The sequence below is a fragment of the Colossoma macropomum genome, unplaced genomic scaffold (genome assembly GCF_904425465.1).
Source record: "Colossoma macropomum unplaced genomic scaffold, Colossoma_macropomum, whole genome shotgun sequence".
NCBI classification, from domain to species: domain Eukaryota; kingdom Metazoa; phylum Chordata; class Actinopteri; order Characiformes; family Serrasalmidae; genus Colossoma; species Colossoma macropomum.
Genome location: NW_023494793.1, coordinates 20,348,373 through 20,369,353, shown reverse-complemented (window position 1 = coordinate 20,369,353; position 20,981 = coordinate 20,348,373). Strand labels below are relative to the sequence as shown.

Below are 20,981 nucleotides of genomic sequence, written 5' to 3'. Positions count from 1 at the left end.
GCCTACAGTAATTTAGCCCCATCAACTGATGCTGAAGTTAGAAGGAGTGTTTCAGCCCTGAGTGCTTTTTGAATGAAGCACTATGTAGGGCAGCCAATTAGAACAGAGCTCATTTGCATAGAAAAGTCTTAGAGGCTCAGTCACAAAAACAGCCTGTTCAATTCTAAGGCATACAGAGAGTTGGAAATTGTCATGTAAAAATAAATTACAACAATAAAGCCACACAAATAGCATAAGTGGGCCACAGGGGGAAATAAAATATAAAAATATACATACAATATAAATGTACAGTATGGGCCCTTTAAAGAGGAATTCCACCCACATCTCAACATTTGTGTATAATTAAATGTTCAAGATGTGAAATTCTCTATTCTAGAGGAGCCTACAGATTGTTCACAGTGGTGGTGATTGGAACCAGACATCTGAATAGTTTCATGCCTCTAAAAGCTCCTTCACAGAAAGCTATTACATGAAACTGTTATGCTGCCTGATGTCTGAGACACTTTTATGACAGCTTCGATAGAAGATTTTGCATTTTTAAAATCTTTTCAGGGCAGAAAGGTACATGCAGTGTGTTTTAAGGAATAATAGTCAGATTTTTTTTCAGATTTACCATAATTTTACCACTATCAACATTATATATAAAAAAAACTAAAAAGACATGCAGTTTCACTGGTGGTTCTGGTTAGTAAATAAAGTGGCTATATTTATGTCGTGACATCACAACCCCTGGTTCCCTTCAGTCAGTAGGTTTCTTTGCAATGCATTTTTTCATATCAAACCACTCTGAATGACTTTGTTTACATCTCAATGACTGAATTATGAAGCAATTTTAAAAAATGGGTGGAATTCCCTTTTAAGTAGAAACTTTTTCGACAGTGCATTTCTCATTCTCTCTCTTCTCGTTCAGTCTCTCTCTTTCACACTCATACGTTCAGAGAGCGCTCATGGTATGGCGTAAGCTGGTGTTGTGATGTATCTGGGCTGTGATGTATCTGCTGCGTGATAAATACTCCGCACTTCAGCAAAGAGCCCTAACGCAGGAGATTCATCTCCGCAGCTCAGATACATCACACGGGCCGAGACAGAGCTCTGCAATAAAGCATCACACACCAGCTCAATGTGCGCATCTCCTGCCGAGAGCATCGCGCACGGCAGTAAACACGCGCTCAATATCTTAACTAATGTACATCCGCTAATGCCTTTCACAGCGGGTCTGCATGTATTATGCTGAAATACGCACCGACTGTCCAAACTCTCCGAGCACTGCAGAGAGACAATAAAGCATCAGAAACGCCACTGTGGTGCTTAGCTGCACTCGTCGCTGAGCTCACACTCATGCTCATAAATCCACTCTCTCAGTTCACTCTGTGCACTCGGGCTGTTTGTAAATTCAGAGCACTGTCAGGATGCTTGCTGGAAAGTTTAAAGCTGGAGTGCTCTCACCTCTCACGGGGGGTCAGAGTGCACTGTAGCTCAAAGACAAGGAGGGGTCCAAAAAAGTTAGACGACCAGTCAAAAGTTTCAACATTCCTGTTCAGAATCTCAAAGACTTTTGGTGTGTGTAAATAACTGAAATATGTTTCTAAGACAAGTGTGAAACCTACAGTCCCCTCCAAAGAAAGCTGCAAGGATGTTTTTTTCACACCTCCAAAGTTCAGCCTTAGAAGTTGGTTGTATTTTCTGCTTGCCAAACACAATCAGTGATGTTGAGGTTTGGGGTGGTCGGTCCATTGTCATGAGAACACCAGCAGCTTCTTTGTTTAATTTGCAATTTTTTGTCTTTTTTGTCTATTTCCTTTTCTCAGTAAAGTCTTCTAATTTGTCCTTACTGGCTGTTTTGACTGGAAGCAATTAAATAAATGAAGGGATCTCTGACTTTTGCATAGCACTGAATGCTAACATGCTCATTATATGTGAAAAGTAGTGACGGGCATTTTAAATCATTTCACTCTCAATTTTGTTCTCAAGTGATGAGTGTTTTAAGTAAGTAGACAAGCAGTCTAGTACAGCTCAGTACAGTTATCATTTCGAAGCCCAAACTATCTGTAGCCTGGTGTAGCACCTGTGTGCATTTCCCATCGCACAATTGCAACATAAAAGCAGGCGGGGTCCTTTGGAGGTTGTGTGGTGGTCACATGATTTTGCTTGCTAATGTTGGCAGTAAACACAAACAACAGTTCCACCAATGGAGGCACTATTTTTTGGTCTTTGGTGTTATGTGAGAGTTACAGACAGAGATTCTGGCTAACAATTATTATTATTTTTTTAATGGCAGTTGTCTAACTTGAGTGACGACTGTGACAACTGCACTTACCAATCAATGCTCTGCACTATTTGCTCCACCCATATGTCTTAGCTTGGCACACTTGGTACCCCAGCAAGAAGGCTAATCGAATTCAGCATCTGTATTTACGTATGCCTAACAATTCTGACCAAATGCATGATCACAGGTTTGTAACCGTACTGTGCAACAACTGTTTATTAAAAACTTTAAAATACATGCATGAAATTCATACTGTCCTTTATTCCCTGCACCAATTTATTAACAGAAACAGAGCCTCTGTTTCCTTGCTATATGGCAAATTAGACAGCTGCATCACATTAGTTTATCAAACTAAAGGCTAGCTGGTCACCCCTAGCAGCTCCCTGCTCTGTACACTGCGACAACAATGACTCTTCCGAAGATGTAACTGCTGGACCCTATAAAACACTGTGAAGTTCAAGGCATTCAGTTTTTAAAAGTTATTCAAAAGTTTTCCTTAAAGCCACCACATCTGGTATCCAGCTTCAGAGAGACAGAAAAATCACTTTTGCTAGTTACAAAACTTTTTTTTTAACATAGTCTTATGAATATTTCACACGATCGTATTAATAGAAAGTAATGTTCTGTGGAGCTGATACTCACACCCTTTATATTTTCAACAATCCAGGCTTTCAGACTTTGGGCTACAGCGTTAGACAGACTTCACATAGGGTTTCAAATGATACTTCACTCTATCCTGTCTATCAGCTACATCAACTACGAAAGCAAAAGTATGCATTGTGGAAACTTTCTGAACTTGAACTTCTGATTCTTTCTATTCTTTCAAATCCATCTTGTGTGCTTTTCTCACAGGCTTAGTCACGGTCTTGAAGCTGACTGAGCCAAATCTGATTGGACAAGTTTCTCGCATTATTTACAACAAACTCCTCTTCAGTTCCCCTGATCGGGCCTCTCTCGATGGAGACGACACACTTTCCATTCTGGAGCTTTTCCCATAGTAGTGTAAGCTAATGAAGAGGATCAATATTGCATCTACCTCCAGAGAGGCCTCAGAATGGAGGATGCGTTTTTTACACACACTAACACAAATGATTTTCAGCTTTTATGGGTTAGGGCTCAGATGGAGCGGGGCAGGGACACAGGTGATAACTGCTCAGAGCGCTTGGAAGGGCCTGGGTGAATAATGGGCTGAAAATGAGATGGCAAAAGCACGCTGAGCTGCAGCTGAGAGCACATTCACCACACGCCGCCATAAACAGGGCCAGCACTCGTAGAGCAATGAGAAACAAGTCACAGAGTAACACACCTTGGAGTTACCTCAGACGTGAATAAAAACAAGTGGCAGGCCAACAGACACACTAAAACCAGAGAGGTTTGTGCTGGCGATGGAAACATTTTTGGTCAGAACCCAGAAAAAGGCATTGCAATGGATTTTAACAATGCTCTGAAAACACTGCCAAACACAGCAGACACAAACAATTCTAAGCCATGAGCTTAAAAGCTGAAAATCTAACATCGCCCAAAGCCAAAAGAGAGTCACTATGGCCAAGTCTGAACACGAACACAGACATCCTTAAAAATAAAGGTGCCAAAAAGGTTTTTTTCAGAGCGATGCCATAGAAGAATCACTTATGGTTCCCTGAGGAACCTTTCAGTGGCTGGTTCTTTAAATTAATTAATTACAATTAGGTAAATGAGATTGTTGTTGTTTTGGAAAAACAGATTTTTACCCAATTTTCTTTCTAGTTTAGTAAATTCAACCCACCAGCCAGGTCTCCCCATCACACAATGCTACTAAGCTTGGAGGGTGATGGCTAACCTTTCCTCCAAGACATGAGAAGCACCACCACTTCTTTTTAAACTGCTTCAACGTGTTTGGAGGAGAATGCTAGGCTTGCGATATTATATGCAATATAAAAAGAAGTCGTACATATGGACTGTAGGTTGGTTCCTCTTGCTGAAACACAGGATCCTCCTAATCATTATCTAGCCTTATAGCCACACATATAGCCTTAAACTGGACAACATAAACAATAAACATGCTTTAAACTGAACAAAATAAACAATAAACATGCTTTCTGGCCAGACACTTTCTCAGAAGCTAACTTTGTTTTTGGTATGGTTTGGTAGTTTTTGCTAAAGGTTTGACAAATTACAGCCTATAAATTGATTTTGGTTAAAACAATAAAAAGGCTAAAGCTAAACTGCATTAAGCAGCCTGACAGCTGCATCATTTTTTTTAAGCCCCCATTCAGGTTTTGTGAGGGAATCCATTCAGTACATGGGAGGCTGCAGCACGGCTTTATCAGTTTAACAAGGTCGACAACAAGTAAGGAAAAAACATCTGCCTCAAGCTTCTACACAATGTTCTGAAGCTAGACAACAATCGGGCTGATTCGGGACTTGGATTAACATTACACATTAAAAGAAAATAGATTCTCAGACAAATATAATTTAACCTTTGTAATAAACCTTAAAGCCACAGACATTGTGTTTCCGGACATTTAAAAAGTCCGTTTTGATTGACAATCGCAATAGATGTAAACTGTCAGTGATAAACTGTCATTCAGCTTAAGCCAAGCTGCGTTCACATTGCCAGGCTGAAATGGCACAAATCCAATTTTTTGCCCTAATGTGACACAGATTTGATTTGCTCAGAGCTGTTTGGACACACAATCTGATCTTTTCAAATCCGACCTGAGCCACTCATATGTAGTCTTAGATCAGACAGATCGGATACATATATCCGATTTGTGGTTATGTAACCTTAATAAGATTTAGATTTAATAAAACTAATAATAAGTAATAATAATAATAATAAATGATAATAAGATTTAATAAAAAATTAATACGATTTAATAAGATTTTTTTTCACTGTGCATGCACAATTATTCAGTGTTACCATGGCAGCAGCACCTATCGTGAAGTTAAAGCCAGTAAACAGTGGAAAAGCAACACATCTGACCCTTTTTCGCCTTCATCTCGCTCTAATAATGAGCAGCTGAGAGCTGTTCACAGCTAATTATTTTCGCAAGGAAGGCTGGTTCTGCTGGTTAGCTTGTTTGCTGTTAATGACGTATGTGGTTCACTCATGTGACATTAAGGATGATGGTGTGTTCATGTGGGTTGTTTTAGGACACCAGTTCATTCACATTAATGACAGATTCAAGTCACTTACCTAAACGAGTGTGAACCATCATGTTGGAGAGATCGGTTCTGAGCAAAACGTCAGATTTGAGCAATGAGGCTTGAAATGTGAATGCAGCCCTAGAGAACATTAGCCGCCAATTCTGTTAGAGCGGCTAACAAGCGCCCACACTGGGTAGCACACTGCTGAGAGATGGGGGACAGGGAGGACCATCCTTTCAGGGAGAGTTAAGCAAATTACATTCTCTCAGACTCATTGGGAATCCAACGTGCAAGCTCCCTGTGATAGAGCCAATGTTTAGATAGTTGCGCTACTTGTGAACCAACAGCTAAAATCATCGGAGAGAACCTTTAAATAATGCGTCCCAGCCAAGAACTAATGAGGAACCTTATTTTTAAAAGTGCATATAATGCCGAAAATGATTGACTATCTAAGCAGATGGTAGTATAGTTCAAATGAAACTGCCACTGAATACTCTGTAATAAGCTAACTTTAAAAAGTAACTGGTGTATATTTGAGCACTGCTAGAGGCCCATTTTGGGCAGTGGACCAATGGCAGTCAGGGGCAGGTCGCAGAACAAATGTCACAGTAATGAGGAGGTCTGTTTAGCAAGTAGCGCTTACCGCATCATACAAGATCAAACCGCCATGCCAAAAAGATGTCATTTTGCCTCAAAAGATGCCAGCTTAAGAAAAAACCTATACATAATGTAAAAGCTTTAAAAAAGTTTTTCTTAGAACCTTAAGATTTAGAAGATTTAGCAACTTTTTAAATATGAAAAATGCAGATATTGCCAAAACTGATTGGTCATCTAAGCAAAATCAAAAGCACAGGCATTGCTTATGCCTGGGAGGCACGCTGATGATGCTGTTTAGCCTAATGAAGAGCGGGCTAGCGTATTTGGCTTCGGTTCTGCTACGGGGCGTGTGCAGGGGAGAGTGCTTGGCATGAGCTGAAGCTGGTGTGAAGGGCTGTCAGCAGGCCGGGAGGAGTTCTTTGTGCAGCACTGCGCTACGCTACACTGGGGCTGCCAGCAGGGCTGATGGGTGTAGAGAGAGAGAGAGACAGGGCAGAATGTTAATGAAGTCCATCGTAGCAGCAAGCTAGCCTTAGAGTTTTACAACACACTGAAAGGAAAGGGGGGAATCTATTTCAGAGAGTGAGCAGAACACTGGCTGCAGATTCAGGAGAATCCAGCATGTCATTCAGAGTACGAGGGGACATCAGGGTCCAGCCTTTACAGTCATGAACCCCTACAAGACTACAGTTATTATTTTCTTTTCATACATTCAATTTCCATTGCATAATTATTTCAATGGCTATACCTAGTCAGTTGACTACATTCACAAAAAAAGGGTAATGGTTTCAAATAACACCATCCATCCCTACTTCAACTTCGAAAAATGCTCAATAATGGGAGGCACATTTTGGACCGTTTGGGAAGCAAAGGGGGTGGGCTCTAAGACATAAACACAAGTAATACTGTTTGGTCTCCGTCATCTACATTTCACTGTGACCCAAAGAAAGTCTGTTAACACGATTATAATAATGTTGATGAAATGTACACATGATACTTTTGTACTTTTGGTCAAGTGGAGGTCTAAAGGGAGGACTTCTACTTTTACTGGAGTAGTATTTTATTGGGTATCTCTACTTTAACTCAAGTACATGATTTGTGTACTTCGTCCACCACTGATTAAACCTAGCAAGCTTAAGTGATCATTAGCCTGGCACTAACACAGAAAACCTCATGAATGAGCTTATGGAAATTTATTGCAGCGGTGATCGTTTCTGGTATACACTGGCAAACAACCCACTGTGAAAATACACATTGCATTGTCTTGTTTTTTGCCAGATGGTTTGTGTAATTTGTGGCAGTTTCCCACATAGCTAACCTTAACTAACATTAGGCAGTGTGGCAACTACGTGGTTGACTTATGACTCATTCTCACATTATACAGCTCATATTTCAAACTCATATTTGTTGATTGCAGTGTGATGAGGGCGTCGTCACTGGGAGGCTGTAATGTTGGTTGCCTGATTTGCATATTGTGACACAGATTCGTACTCCAGCACTTCAGGCGCTCCTATAGTAGATTTGAACCAGAGGAAACAATGCCGGGGTTAAACTGACCTCAATCACGATGTTATTTTGACAGTTTGAACAACGTCATTTATAACTACAAAGCAGTAAATTTCAATTTTTTATTAAAACAAAAAATCCACTTTTTCATTTGTTTCAATGTCAAAAACTTTTACATTGAATTGATGCCAGAGGAGACCTCTCTAACTTTTGTTTCTCTTAGGAACCTTTAAATAAGTTTAAAGATGTGTGAGCTCAAAGAAAGACTTAAAAGTTTACATTTGTTATGAGTTTGACACATTGGAAAACATAAAATATGCCATAACTTTTGGACAGTCCACATTAGTTTTATGTATGCATGTTAAATTCAGCAAATAAACAGTAATTGTGCATTTAAATGTGCAGAAGCTTGTTCTTTGTAGAGGATGTGTAACTTACGTTCACTTAGAAAATCAACAAAACATTACTTGACCAAACATCTGAATATGACTGTGTGCTTGTGATTATTTTTATAGTAATGTGATGCTATTTTTTTATTTTTTTCATCATCAGTAAGTTGAAATGAAAATGGATTAAATATCAATATACAGTGGATTTGTCGTCTTGTCGTTATTACTAAAAAAATCTGTCGACAAATATTTGTCAATAATTTCATTAACCAGATGAACAGTGATGTTCCTAAAATCAATAATTCAAGAAAAGAACCATTTTAGAACTGTTATTTTTGCTTAGCCATGTTGCTAAATTGTTTGGCTTAACATTCCGCTCTAGGCATTTTGAAGACAATGCTGCTTAAAAAAAAAAGCAAGAAATACAGACAAAAATAAAACACAGACGCTTCCCACAAACTTCAGACGCTGATGTCAAAGCACTTCAGAATAATTTACACACTCTGAATAGTCTGAGTCTAATTTTGTAAAAATGTACTAAAAAAAACAAAACGTCCAAAAGATTGTAGAGAGGTCCCCTAGTGGGTGTGTGAAGGAGTTTTCTGCTCCGAGTTAAGTGGTCCTCATCACGTTGGTCTCCATTAGAGACAGATCGGATCTGATTGAGAGGCGGCGAACAGAAAGCCACACGAAGGCTCAGACAGCGCTAAGTAGACCGATGCACTAATGCGATATGAAACTCGAGCAGAAAAATCACCTGCTCCGCATCTCATGTGTGATTGTGTCTGGTGGCTCCTTTTGAAGCCGCCCGTCCGTAATTTCCACAATGCAGAGGAGTGCCTCTCAAAGCCAGCGCATCAAAGAAAACTTGAATCAAAGGGGCCGTAGATGAGCACTACTGTAGCACATAACTAACAAGCGTTCTACATCAAAGAGCGGCGTGTGAAGGAGCCGCAAAAGATACTAGGCTATATTTGAAGAACAAAAATGTTAAACTGCATTTAGAGAGCAAACAAGCAAAGAAGGCGAAAGGAAATAACGGAAGGTAAATGACTGCTTCGGGCAAAAATTATCCCATGGATTTAAACACGGGCCCAAGAACAATAACAAGCCTTCTCCTGTAATTTCGTGAGAGCGGTAGCTTATTACGGAGGAGGAATTTATCATTTGTGTGCTTGATTACAGCGCCGTGTTGAGCCCACATGGGCAACGGCTGAATACACTTGAGTGCGTCTCGCAATCAAGGTGAGGTGAAAGGTCAAAAGCCTCCTGCGGATGGCCGCCGGCTACAGTACGGCACGCGGGAGTACGCCTCCCCGTCTAGAACACGCACGCATTGCACAAAGTAGCAGGGAGTTGTTCGGAAAAAATAAGAAAACACAAGAACAAAGCTGAAAAGAAAGGAGTTCAGCGTCTGAAATAATCAGAACTGAGAACAGAAGCAGCATATTTGGAGTGTAGCTACAACAGCCTACAAAATAAGACAGAATTGAGCAGTGTGATAAACATTTCAGCACATATTGCGTCAGGCGGCAGGAGAAAAGCACGACTCTGAGGCTCATCAGAGCTAACGTAACACGCGGGATCGGTGATCAAACCCGAAAAGAATCCAAAGTCCTTTCTCAACACATGAAACCCAAAGGGATCAGCAATCAGAGCTGCTCAAAAAGAGGACTGCGTTACAAAACAACAGACCGTATTGAACGAGCCCATTTTAGACTGTCAGAAGCTGCAATAGTCTCTGTCACTACAGCCTCAAAAGCAAAGATTTCACACACGTTTCTTTCACAGCTCATCTACCAGCTAAATGTACAGTCGTATGCAGGGGTCTGATAACCTCTGGTCAAATTACACACCTCGCTGAGTTTGTAAGTGAGCGTAAGTTAATGCATACTCTACAGGGAACAAACTCAGGTCTATATGAAATCTGCAGATGTTGGCATGCAGCTTCTATTTATTAACTGAGTTTAACATATGAAAAAAGTAAAAAGTAAAAACAAATTATAGAAAGCGCCCCATTTTGTGCTTATTTTTTTTTCTATATGTTAAATTCTGCATTAAAATGTGCAGAAGTGTGTTAATTTATTTTCTCTTAGGAAAGAAGATTAGTACAATATTGAAAAATATTTAAAAAAAAAACCTAGGAAACGTACCAATCTGTTTTTTTTAAGACATCCTAGTCTGCTAATTAACATAAACAGTAAAATAACTTCACCTGCCGTATGTGCATGAACTACATTCTGGACTGATGTGTTTTATTTTCTGGCTTCTTTTCTTATAAATGACCATTTTATATTATGCTGCAGTAAAATTGCTTCATTTTTATAATTTGTATAATGGAATACACTCTGAACTGATGTTTTGGACAACTTTGAGGGAACTTCCACCCACTTTTCACAATTTCTGTATAATCCAATCAATGTAAATGAAATCTATCCGTTTACCAATGTTAAATGTTAAATTATAGATTAACTTACTCTTATGAACCAGTTATGTAATCAAATAACACATATCGCTGTTGTTGGAAGAAAACCTTGTATCTCCAAAATAACAACTATACAGGAGAAGGAAAAAACCTACTTTACTTTTAATGTAAGTCAATGGAACCAGACTTTTTTCCAAGTCATTTTGGGTCATTTCTTTTGGTCCATTCATCATGAAATGTACGAACAATGTAAAGGGCAACAGGTATTTTCAAATTATATCAAAAACTGAAAAACAACAAAAATGCATATACGAGGTTTTATTCCAACAGCAGCGATATATTAATTTCTTTGGATATCTTAAAGTCCCCACCACTGTGAACAGTTCTGACTTAGTAATTTTCTCTAGGATGATGAATTTCACATTAAATAACCCTGTTTACCACCTAACAATTATGCAGACGTTTTTTAAAAAAATGTTGAATTCCTCTTTAATTATCATTTCATAGTGTTGTTTTTGAACTACTGTTTTACAAGACATGCCAGTTTATTTTTTGTTTTAAAATAAAATTTGTCATTTCCTGAGTCAATCCAATCAATGTAGTATATAATTACATTACATACAGATAATTATATTTCAACATATAAAATATCAGAACAGAAAATGGTATAAAACCTGAAAATATGTGTATCATTACACTCCTGGTAAATATAGATGATAAATATAGATGCTGGCTCTGGATTGCGCTGTGATAAAGGCTTTTTATTAGCATCCTTCGTGTCTCTGCAGGCTGTGCGCCGCTGAATGAAACCCTGTTTTGAGACATTTGGCTGGCATAGCCCTCACAGACTGATCAGCCATGAGCCAGGCGGTAGTGGAAGCCATTTTGGCTCTGATAGGCGTTATGGTGTGATACTGGCAGCAGGCCACTGGAGCAGATTGCTTCACCCATTCCCAGCTTAGAAACACACAGTCACTGTGTCTGTCTGCTCAAAAACCCACAAAGGCATTAACTGAAAAAAGAAGTAATAGTATTTCGAAGGTCCCCTGTAGATGCTCACACTGCATTTAACTGATATTCAACTAAATTCTATTATATTTATTAAATTCAACTAAACGTTCCCTAACACTAAACCCAACCTCATAGCCTCGAGCCAAAACCAGGCTTTAACCTAACACTAACCTGAACCCAATGTTCATCTAATGTGTCCTCTGAAATTCCTGAGTTTGTGCTCCCTTTGCTGAAGTAAAACTCTCCACCCTTCTCTGAAGGCTTTACACTAGATCAGGGGTCAGTATCATGCAGCCCCGGAGTCACATATGTCTCTGTTACTGCCCCCTTGCGGCTACATAGCAGAATTAGATTTTTAGGTAAAAATAAAATAATCCTCCTCTGCGGTGAAATAAAGCTTTTCTAAGTATTCTAACACACAGAGTTCTAACACAATTTTAACAATAAATGGCCTTAAATGCTAGAATTAATTTACCAACCTTTAACCCTGATTACTGGCACGCAGACTACTGGTCACAACAATGCAGACAACTATGTCACCTAGCTAGTAGTTAACAAAACGGCAAAGGAGAGAAAGATTCAAGACGAATGTTGAGAATTTAGAGACGAATGGACAGACTAATTTGCATTTATATGCACTCCAGCAGGTTTTCCAATATGTTTAATCTGCAACAAGAAATGGTCACCACAAAAAAGTCCTCCAAAAACATTGAGAGATATTTTATAAGGAATCATTCGACTTTTGCGGAAAAGTAAAGTTTCCTGCTGGAGATGCAAGAAAAGCGGCTACAGCTGAGCTACAGCTTGAAGCAGAGCAAAGTAGGTCTGCGTTTACATACTGGGACATATTTACAACCAAGACGTTAAAACATTAAACCAATAAAATAGACATTGGCTCCCAAGGCGGTTTGATTTTTGTTGACAAAACGGCTCTTCTTAAGATTTGGGGTTCCGACCTCTGCACTAGATGCTGGAACACCGCTGTGAGCATTTGACTGCATTCAGCCATAGGATAGTGAGGTCAGATACTGATGTTGGATGATTAGCTCTGGACTCCACTCACTCCAGAGAACAGTTCCACTGTTCCACAGCTCAATGCTGGAAGTTTATACCCCTCTAGCTGACGCTTGGCACTGGGTAGGTGACCTTAGAGTCACGTGCTCACTTGAAAGAGGCCCCGAATATTCTGTTGTAACTCCCGTTAGGATGAAGCAATCTGAACAAAAAAATAAGCTATATACCTTGATGTATGTGTACATCAAGCGACGCTGGAAGTGATCTCCGTTTTCTGCCAGACACATTTTGATGCGGCACTCTATGTTCCTGAATGTATCGGCAAGCATTAGAGAGGTTAAATGTCACGACGGCTGTCCGGCGCCTACCTCATCGCTGCGACGTAGGGGGACACCGGCTTGTTCAAAGCTCCATATACTGAGGAGCACATTGCATATTGTTTCGTTCACATTGCTTTGTCCTAGCAAGAGTTATTACAGAATATTCAGGGCCTCTTTCAAGTGAATCTCCCTGTACAAGCTTTGTTTGTGCAACTGAGCACCCATGTCAGCACAGGTGAACCTCAAAGTAGTTCAATTCAAAGCAGCTGTCAGGATACTTTTGGGCAAATAATACTAAATGTATGGAAGTGAGCAGCTTTTTCATGAATGTTTTATAATTGTTTACTAAAATATTCCTCTGGTTTACAGTGAGGCACTCTAAAAGCCTTCATGCTCTTTGATGATAACAGTCTGACCAGTAACAGACCTGATTCACTTCTTCAAGCCATCAGGAGCATCTGAATGTGAAAATCATGCAGATCTGTTTAATTTGCATAAAGTTAATGTTGCTCCAAACTTTTGGCCTGTAGTGTAAGCTATAGGGGACCATCAAAATAAACAAACAAATAAATAAATGTCGCTGTTGGAGTGTGGCTGGGGATGCCTGAAGCATTTGAGCATCGATAAAGACAGGATGGGTGGGTCAGGAGCGCTCTGCTGCTTCATCAGCCACTGTGGGGCTTTAATGTGTCAGTGCTGATCGTGTCAGGAGTCGGCTAAACACACCGCTCAGCTGCATTCCTCTACAAAAGAGAAAGATCAACCACTCGCTGCTCTCCAAGATGTACAACTGCTCAGGAGAACTTGTACTGATCTTTAGGTACTTTTACGTGCTTCCTACAAACTTAAGAAGTACTTAAATGCTTTAATGTCAGTGATTTTTCTGTAATGTAATGTATTACAGTTTAAATTTCTGTAATCACATTACACTTATTGACTTAAGAATTATGTTACTTGCAATACTTAAATGTCTCTAACAGAGCAATATTAATTATGCATTTAAATTTGATTGTGAATATGAGAAGCGCAGTGTGATTGCGAGAAATGTCCTAAACTGTCAAATCTGTCGAAGCATATACTCCATATGAAACTGATGGATAAATAACCCTGTGCTGAAGGAACGAGAGCACAAGTTCACCTGCACAGGTCAGAATTTCATTCAGAAGCAGCTCCATAAGCTGTACGTTTTATTATAGACCACTGTGGTCGTGTCATCATTTTTTTTTCACATTTTTCACATTTTCTCGGGACATTCGCCAGCTTTTTGTTCGACTTTTCCCGTTCCACCTTAAATGGTGCAGGAGTCACGTTCTGAACTGCTGCGCCATTTAAGGTGGAACGGGAAAATTCGAACAAGCAGCCAGCGAAAAAGAAGCTGACTTCAGCTTCATGGAGGGCTGAAAGGCATAATATGAGGAGGTTTCTCTATTTCTGCTTAACAGCTGAGTAACATCAACTTATTTTTGCTGTTCACAGAACCGACAGGTCAGTATTTTGTCTCGTTTGCTAATGTTTGTGATAGCTAGTCACAGCTGCTGCACCATTTAAGGTGGAACAGGAACATTCAAACAAGAAGCTGCGAAAAAAGAAGCTAAATTCAGCCTCGTAGTTTTAACACAGGTAGTATTTTTGATAAGGAGTTTTAGCCTATCAAAATATCCTACCTAGAGGTTTTATTTATGGGTATCCCTTTAGTTATGTGCTACGGTAGAACATTTGATAAGGTAGCACAGCTCGTCAGAGCACCGGCACAGACCGCCTTAGTTTAGTGTAGCTTAGTGACATCAAATTGATGCGCAGTAGCTTTAGCTCGCATGTAGCAATATTAGTATTATAGCTCTTTAATGACCTCGTAATTCGGAGGATCCAGTGGTATTCGGGAGAAGAATGTTCACAGGACAAAACGTATCGGGTTCTGAACATTTTTTTTCAACACAGGGGGCAATAGAGGCGATTTTTTTGCGAAAACCCTGTTCATTCTGGCCACAGAGAAATGGGGCTTAGACCCGGAGTTCCTAATATGGGCATAACAAGGACTACAGAATGATGCACGACTACAGTGGTCTATTAAAGTGATCATTTCAAGGTGTCGGTTCTCTACTATTGACCACTTTACAGATTTTCAAGCAGCTTCAGCCTTTCATAATTTTTAATCAGCTTAACTAGCTGAGTCTTTTTCAAAGGCAAGGAAAGTGACAGACCTTTTAAATGATGTTTACCATGACTGGCTATTGCTTTACTTAAACCCAGTGTCAGAAACCACATAAGCCTATTTGAGATTACTTAACAACTCGACACAGTTTAAGGGCAAATTAGGAACACTGTATAAGCTTCCATTACTTTTTATCTACATTAGCCGAATATGCCATGACATATCGACGACATTATGGACAAGGTGGAAGTTAAGTGCATTTGTTTCTTCCCCAAAATATTCCCTTAAAACTCCAACTCTCGTTCATGCATAAAACCTTGTACGATGAGAAGCAGAGAAAGAGAGAAAGTCCAAAAGAGAGAGTGAGTAAATGTATCCATGACTGTAAAACAGTAAAGCAGAAAGCTGCAACTTTTACCCAGCACACAAACACATATAGTGTCACACACATTAAAAGGTCTTTCCAAGCACCGTGGAGGCGTCTCTGCAGGAGAGCCCGCGCCAGGGCAAACTCGCAGCAGGTTCACGCGGGAGACTGATGCACTTCTCAGTGGGAACAAGTGACATTCATTTTAATTAGGCCGCCATTGTTCCCTACCTGCTCCCTCCTCCCAGCGCAAACCCCTCGCGGCGGGAGCACGGGGGCCCGCGGAGAAGTGACCTCTCAGCACAATGCTCGACACACGCGCCTACTTACATCAGGATGTTTGATTAACATTTAATTAACATTTCTGTGACATTTCCAACAGGAATGAAGAAATAATAATAAATAAAATAACAAAATAAATAAATACATAAGGGTTTTTAGCCAAGAGTCAATGTTAGCAAGGCCAGGAAGTCTGAAGGGAGTGGGGGGTGTTGAGACAGCGAGAGAGAGAGAGAAAGAGATGTTAACACAGGAAATCATGAGGGAATAAAAATAAAAATATTGGACTGCTTCTGTGTTTGCGTGTGTGCATTTTTTTTTTCCCCTCTGCATCGTTACAGCCAACATTACAGCCAGACACAAGCCCTCTTAAGACATGTCACACAAAAATATGAAACACACAGTTCCACACTTGATAAAAACATATCTGGAGCCCAATTAAAATCTGACCTTGATAAGCAAAAGCAAACAGTGCCACTCATTCCCCGTTGAATGTAACTGGATCACTGTGTCTTTACTCCAGAAGATGTGTTCCCACTCATGAGCCTGGAATAGCCCAACATTGCTTACAGTTTTGAAGGCTCTAACACAAGTCGGCCAGCTCAGCAGCTTATTATCCAGCCCTGCAAGTGCTGAATCAGGTGTGTTTTTGCCGGGAAAACACTGTAACACTGGTACAGAGGGGCTTTAAGCAACTCATAATCTGCTCTAGAAGTGTCAGAATGATAAACAAGACACGCGCTTTTAACATGCGCTGACTCAAAAGAAGCAGGAGAGGAAGAGTGGATGTGTGGATTGTTATCTGGTAACGCTAAGCATGATAAGTGGTTTTAAATGTTAACTGATCAAAAGTGTATGTTTTAATCTGAACTGATTAGAAATGTAGACTGCACTGCTGAAGCGTGAGTTTTAATTTAGGCTGATTAAATTCAGACTGATGATTTTGACTAATCTATAATCTGGATTGATGCAGTGGAAGTGTGGACTGTAAAATGGACAAATAAGAAGTGTGGATTTTAATCTGGGTTGACAAAGAGGAACCACAGAGTTTAACTGAGACCAAAAGAGAGGAAGTGTAGACTATAATCTGGATTGATAAAGAGGAACCACTGGCTTTAACCTGGACCGATACCAAGGAGGTAACAGATTATAAATCGAACTGATAAAGATGAACTGATACATGATAAAGAGAGGAAGTGGTGAATTATAATCTGAATTAAGAACAGTGAACCATAAGAATGAATCTGAATGGATAGAGAGGAAGTAGTGGATTATAATCTGAATTCATAATGAGGAGCCATCGGGTTTAATAAGAATTGATAGCGATGAAGTAAGGATTATAATTTGTATTGTGGAGGAAGTGTGGGTTGTAATTCTGGACTGCAAAACAGAAAGAGGAGCATTATATTCTGGAATGCAATCTGGCTTGATAAAGAGGAAATAGTGGATTGTAATTTAGACTGATAACAGGAAATGTGGGTTGTAATCTGGGTTGATTGAGAGGAAGTAGTGGATTCTAATTAAAACTGATAACAGGAAATGTGGATTGTAATCTGGGTCGATAGAAAGGAAGTAGTGGATCATAATTTAGACTGATTACAGGAAATGTGGATTGTAATCTGGGTTAACAGAAAGGAAGTAGTGGATTATAACCCTAAATTGATAACAGAAAACGTGTGTTGTAATCTGGACTGTTAAGGAGAAAATAGTGAAGTATAGTGTGCATTTAAGAAGTAGGATAAATTTTAATCTGGACTGAAGGAAAGTGTGAATTCACATTGTGGGTAACTGAAGGAAGCTGACAAAGCAAACCGTCGCTAAAAGTCACAACAAAGTATATTCACTGCACCAGCATAAAAAGAAACCATGTGGGCCACAATTCCTTTCCTAAAAAAACAAAGTGCTGAACAGAGCTTGCTCATTGTTACTCCATCAGCATCTGATGCCATGGGTACTGCTCTGTCTCTTAAACACAGCAGCAGAGCCACAGTCACCAGCGTACTTCAAACGTCACACTGTCACCTCCGCCTGTCTAGGCACACTGGGACTATGGCAGTCAGAGTGCAGCAGGGTCATGATGGCACCAATGGCAGCGAATCACTCTGTAGACACGAGCACATAGCAGAACTGGTGTAGAAGTGAACTACCATCTGAGAATGAATAAAAACGCTGCATATTCCCTCTGCACTTCAGTGTGTTTTGAGCAGTGTGTCACACTTGGTTAGCAATATAATAGAACTGTCTTTCTTCCTCACTACCAAGTTTCCATCATTTCAGAAGCAAAATTCCCTTATAAATGTGTCAACACAGATATATTTCGGCTGGCTTATCCGAACTGAACAATACATGTGCAGCACTGTGCAAAAGTCAGAGACCACCCTTGTCAAAACAGTCACTACTTAAAAGTTAATCACGTTCAGGATATTTTTCAGAGGAGCTTACATATAAAATAATCCACTTGCATAAGAAAGTAGAGAGTCAAAGGAAAAGAAGTGACAAAAAACAGGAGTTCAAAGTTTTACTTAAAGTACTTAAAGTTTAAAGCTTTCATCTTTGATAGAAAAAAGAAAATAAAGCTCCACTCTTGCTTGAGATCTGAAAAAACTCCACAGGTGTTTCTGGCCATCCTTCCACTGTGAGAACTCACTGTGAGTCTGAAATGATGTGTAGCTGTCAGGAAGCTGTTACTGAGAAACGTAATAGACAAAAAGGAAATCTGCAAATCAAACATAAGAAGAAGCTGCCGGTCTTCTCAAAACAATGGACTGACCACCTCAGAGTCCAGACCTCAACATTACTGAATGTGTTTGGATTATTTGGATCGTGAGAAGCAGAAAATGCAAGCAAAGTCTAAGACTGAACTTTGCAGGTGTGGAAAAATGTCCCTGCACATTTCTATGAAAAACAGAAAGCAAGTATCCAGAAAAGAATGGAATCTGTAATAAAAGCAAAGGGTAAACAAACTAAATACTGGAAAATTTCCAGTATTTTTGAAAAGTATATTTAGTTATTGAGGCTTCTTTGTAATTTCTCGTTAAATATGTTTTCTGCCTTTTTCATGACGAATAACTTGTACTTAATGGCTGTTTTGACTGGAAATGACTTCTGCATGGTACGGTCTATAGTATATATGACCAGAACCGAATGGTCTTGCTTTTAGAATATTTTTTTCACTTATTATAAAACATACAGATGAGAGAAACTGTTTTAAAACTAAACTAATCAGACCTTAACATCAGTGGCCATCTGGAAACTTACATATAACACAAATAATATTGTAAAGGTAGCATTATTACTCACATTCACATTCACTCTATGTTCTTAGAATGTGTGGTGTGTTTTATTTTTCATGGACTGTTGTTTTGTCTTTGATTCTGCAAGCATGCGGTATGCGTGCTGGGGAGAGCACGAGAGAGAGAAAGAGAGAGAAAGAGAGAGAGAGATGGCTGAGAAATATGAAAGGTTATCCAGCACAGCTAAGACTTCCTCCAGCCTTGTAATCAGTCTGTGCTGTCATTCAAATGCCACAGCGGTCAGAGGTCATCTGGTGAGACTGGGCACTATTATCATACATGCTTTCATCATTCCTGTCACACACAGCCCCCTGCTTCATGCTCCGTCACACTCAAGAAACACCGCCGCACGCTTCACACAGCACGCCCAAAGCCTTAACTCGCTGCTAATTACCGTGCTGATGTGGAGACAGTGTGTTTATGTGAGTCTCCTAGACCCGCTTCACCCCATTAGCACCAACAGAGCAAACTAATCTGGCTGGCTGTGCCCAGTGTTGCCCTGTTCCCCAGAAGAGCCTCAGTCTGGCCACAGCGCTGGATGCACAACCCCACAATGGGACAATCGCATTGCTGTCTCTCTCTCTGGTTATGGTTATGGTGTGTTCAGACTAGGGATAGGAGAGTTTAATCATTTTTGCTATTCCAGTATTCAAACTCCAGTATACCAAAAAGAAAGTATTTATACTGTTAGCGTGGGTGATTTGGTTGATGTTTATTATTATTTAATTTTTATTGATCCCATTTTATGTGTACATGATATACACCGATCAGGCATAACATTATGACCACCTCCATGTTTCTAGGCTCATTGTCCATTTCATCAGCTCCACTTAGTATAGGTGCACTTTGTAGTTCTACAGTTACAGACTGTAGTCCATCTGTTTCTCTGCATACTTTGTTAGCCCCCTTTTACCCTGTTCTTCAGTGGTCAGGACCACCATGGACCCTTTGGGTGGTGGATCATTCTCAGCACTGCAGTAACACTGACGTGGTGGTGGTGTGTTAGTGTGTGTTGTGCTGGTATGAGTGGATCAGACATAGCAGTGCTGCTGGAGTTTTTAAACACTGTGTCCACTCACTGTCCACTCTCAGTAGATGTAAAGTCAGAGACGATAGCTCATCTGCTGCTGCACAGTTTGTGTTGGTCATCCTCTAGTCCTTCATCAGTGGTCACAGCACGCTGCCCACAGGACGCTGTTGGCTGGATATTTTTGGTTGGTGGACTATTCTCAGTCCAGCAGCGACACTGTGGTGTTTAAAAACTCCAGCAGCACTGCTGTGCCTGATCCGCTCAGAGAAACAGATGGACTACAGTCTGTAATTGTAGAACTACAAAGTGCACCTATACTAAGTGGAGCTGATAAAATGGACAATGAGCGTAGAAACAAGGATTCTTCAAATAACTCACAAGCGTTTTGTTTACAAAATATATAATTGACTACTCAACTCTGCAAAACATTTTTACATTATTTTCATTTTAATTCTAATCTTGACTGTTCAGTTCGAACCCTGGCGATGCCACAGCCATCCGTGACCAGGACTCTAAAATGCTATTCGGACGGGATTAGTTTTCCATGGGGGGTAGACCAACATAAATTTACCACAGAACAGCTGCAATGTTTATGAGCATTATGATGAAAGAAGCTCAGTCTAAATGACAGAATTGTGAGAGCTACTCAATTTACATAGAAATAAGAAGAAAGAGCTCCCGAATGGTGCAACTGTCTAAGTGTTGGCCTTATCACCAGAAGATTGTGAGTTCACTCCCTGGTGATGCTACAGCCATCTGTGGCCAGGAGTCCAAGAGAGCACAATCGACCTTGCTCTCTCTGGGTGAGTAGGATGGCCCCCGTCTCCCCCATCACTCAGCGTGATACTAGCCAGTGCTGGTGTCTGTTAGCTGACTTCACAGAACTGGCAGTTGGCTCTTTCCTCCAAGTGCGTTCAGCCGTCCAATGACATTGTGTTAGCGATGAAAAGATGCAGTGGCTCATTTCACTGGTCTCGAAGGAAGCCTGGGCAAGCTTTTGCCCTCCTAGCGCCAATGGCATCATGTGACTGGGGGAGTCCTAACTAGTGGGTGGAACTGATTATGTCTAAATAGGGGAGAAAATTTGGAAAAACAATTTAAAAACAATAATAAGAAGAAGACAGCTCCATGTGTTTAACCTTTTTGGGAATCCACAGTCAATAGTCAAGAACACTTGCTCTCTCTGAGTGGGTTAGGTGTTTC

General features: G+C 40.2%; 1 protein-coding gene across 1 annotated transcript in view; it reads right to left on the bottom strand.

Annotated features, from left to right (window-relative positions):
* nphp4 (nephronophthisis 4) overlaps positions 1-20,981 on the bottom strand; it is a 262,276-nt gene that overhangs the window by 119,166 nt on the left and 122,129 nt on the right. The window lies entirely within an intron of this gene.